At 37.3% G+C, this 3,451-nt stretch overlaps 1 protein-coding gene across 6 annotated transcripts in view; it reads right to left on the bottom strand.

Annotated features, from left to right (window-relative positions):
* LOC106877382 (RIMS-binding protein 2) overlaps positions 1-3,451 on the bottom strand; it is an 888,511-nt gene that overhangs the window by 838,196 nt on the left and 46,864 nt on the right. The gene's annotated exons all lie outside the window — the stretch shown is intronic.

A 3,451-nucleotide genomic window follows, 5' to 3' on the forward strand; every position in this document is an offset into this window, starting at 1 on the left:
ATATATATATATATACATATATATGTATTGTATGTGGTGCTAAGTTATCGTAAATTTAAAACAGCATAAATGAATTATTAACACTTTTGTGACTTTTGGGTCACCCTGTACTATAGGCTTAGGATAACCAAAACCCTGCAAATGAATTTGGTAAGCAGGAACTGAATGAACCCCATTGTACATATGTGTATGTAGGTATGTATGTATGTGTTTGTGTGTAGATATCATGTAATGGTTGTAAATGATCATAATCATCAAAATGAGGTTGTTCCTTTCCAATTGTCTGTAAAAAACATGCCTGGCAATGAGGAAATATTGCCTCGCTTAGAAATAGGTGAGTGTGGGTGACAGGAAAGGCATCTGACCATAGAAAATCTCCCTCTTAAGTTGCAGCTGGCCCATAGAAACATGAAAAAGTAGAAATTAAAACAATGTTTGTTTGTTTGTTTGTTTGTTTTTTGAGGGGATTTTTATATGTCCACTTGATATTGTGGTTGATGTTAGGAAGGTCATCTAGTTGTAAAAATAGACAATGACATACCAAAAAAGACAGTGAAGCCTGGTGCAGTCTTCTGGCTAGCCAGCTACAGTCTAACTGTCCAACCCATGCCAGCATGGAAAATGGATGTTAAATGATGATGATGATTATGTCTGTTACTAATTGCAAATAATTTTCTATTGACATCTTCATTGTCGTTTTTGAGTGTACCAAGTTATTTTTTATTATGTAATAAACTAATCATAGAAGATAGGTACAAACATGGCTGTATGGTAAGAAGTTTACTTCACAACCACATGGTTCTAGGTTCAATCCTCCTGTGTGGCACCCAAGGCCACGTGGGTTCAGTCCCACTGTACAGTACTTTAGGCAAATACCTTCTACAGGGTGGCCCAAAAATCACAAAGGGGTTTAAAAGTTGAATAAATTAGTTTTAATTACATTTTTTTATTTGTAATTCACAAAATGACTCCTAATGTACATATTTTTCACTATAACACTGAGCCAACCAAAACCTTGTGAGTTGATTTGGTAGATGGAAACTGAGAGAAGCCCATAGTGTGTGAGTGTGTGTATCTGAGTGAGTGACTGTCTCTCTTTGTCTTGATATCACATGGTGGTTATAAACAAATGTTCCTGTAATGCAAGCAGTATTCTCCCTTCATCTTCTTTGAAAACACATCTGGTTGTGTTTAACAATCATAGATAAGTGCAAGCAAGGCTGTGTGGTAAGAGGTTTGCTTCTCAACCACAAAAAGATGAGGGCTGGTGACAGGAGGGGAATCTGGCTGTAAAAAAGTTCACGTGAACAAAATTCTGTCCAACCCATACAAGCAAGGAAAAGTGGACATTAAAATGATGATGATGATTATCTTTTACTTGTTTCAGTCATTTGACCACGACCATGCTGGGGCACTGCCTTGAAGGGTTTTAGTCCAACAAATCAACCCTGGGGCTTATTTTTTTAAGCCTAGTACTTATTCTATCAGTTTCTTTTGCCAAACTCCTAAGTTACAGGGATGTAAACCCACCAACATTGGTTGTCAAGTGATGGTGAGAGGATAAACACAAAGACACAAATATATATATATATATATATACATTATTATATGTATCTATTTTCTCCTAGTTAATAAATAACTCGGACAAAATAAATTACGTAGCAACCTTCTCCAACTACAGTTCTCATATTCGGTTAAAATGTCTTACGTTTAAGCTGGTTCCCATGCATTTCCCTGAAGAGAAGATTACATTCTTAACAACATCACCGATTCCTATGGAAGGTATAATTTGTAATCTACGAAACATATGTTTGGAAATAAAAGTATGCAGTTTACATATGCGTTTTACTCCATTCACTAAATTTTTATATATATATATATATATAGGTGCAGCATGGCTGTGTGGTAAGAAGCTTGCTTCCCAACCACATGGTTCCAGGTTCAGTCCCACTGCATAGCACCTTGAGCCAGTGCCTTCTACAATGGCTTTAGGCTGACCAAAATCTTGTGAGTAGATTTGGTAGAGGGAAACTGAAAGAAGCCAATTGTGTGTGTGTGTGTGTGTGTTTGTCCTCCCACCATTGCTTGACAACCAATGTTGGTGTGTTTACATTCACATAACAGTGTTTCAGCAAAAGAGCGAGAATAAATACTAGGCTTACAAAGCCTAGTATTTATACTAGGCTTACAAAGCCTAGTGTTTATACTAGGCTGAGGTCAATTTGTTCAACTAAAGGCGGTGCCCCAGCATGGCCGAAGTCAAATGACTGAAACAAGTAGAATAAAATATAATTTGAGCTCATCCAAGCAACCATATACACTACCATCAAGTGACCTACTTGAACTGTCGGATAATATCAGAGACTTGAGTGTAACTGTCAACAGCAACCTTAGGTGAAATGTGCACATCAACAAAAAAGACGATGTTGCTCACAGAATGTGCTCATGGATCCTCAGAACTTTCCAATCTAGGGATCATGAAACCATCATCCTTCTCCACACTTGCTAGGCCCCACCTCGAATACTGCTTCCCATTGTGGTCCCCCTAGAAAAAACAGGACATAATGAGGATTGAAGTGCCTCAAAGATCAATCATCAAAAAAATAAACGGCAAGATGGGACTTGATTATTGAGCTTGACTTAAATAGCTGCGGTTCTATTCTCTGCAATGCCACCATGAGTGATACATTATTTGCACCATGTGGAAAATATTCCACCAATATTATCCAAATGATATCGGTATTATATTTACACTTCACCCAAGAGTAGGCCCCTGTGCAATGTGTCCTCTACAAAGGTTGAGATCACATCACATAAGAACATTGTGATACAATTTCTTCACTGCAAGTTGTCCTACACTTTTCAATGTTATCCCAAAAGAAATTAAAGTAGAAAAAACTCCATAACTTTCAAACGGTACCTCAACAAATTTCTCCAGGAAATACCAGAAAAACCACCTACATCTGGATACATCTCAACTAACAACAACTCTCTGCTTGAGTGGTCCATGGTGTCCTGATATAATTAACTAAAAGACTTTTCCAGGTGGTGCCATTGAGTTAGTCATGGCCTGGGCCAATAATGACCGAAATCAATCTAAGTTATCCAAGATAAATTTTTGCAGCTAATTTGCCGGTTCGAGAACATTATTGTATAAAATTTATTTATGAGGGTAGAAAATGTTTTCAAACTGGCAAATTAGCTGCAAAAATTTATTAACTGCAGAATTATTTCCGGATTTAGCACGCCAGATTGAAGACATTTGAAAGGATACACTGAATGTAATTTGTAGAACTCTACACGTGCTCCCTTTCGGGTGGACGTCCTGTGTCTAGTTCTGGAAATTACATCGCGAATCGACAGACTACGCTGACGATCCTGCAGATATTTACTTATGTAAATTTTAACAGGTGAAACCATGGTACGTAGGTTAATCGTTTTTTTTATTTAG

This window comes from Octopus bimaculoides, chromosome 25 (assembly GCF_001194135.2).
Source record: "Octopus bimaculoides isolate UCB-OBI-ISO-001 chromosome 25, ASM119413v2, whole genome shotgun sequence".
NCBI lineage: Eukaryota > Metazoa > Mollusca > Cephalopoda > Octopoda > Octopodidae > Octopus > Octopus bimaculoides.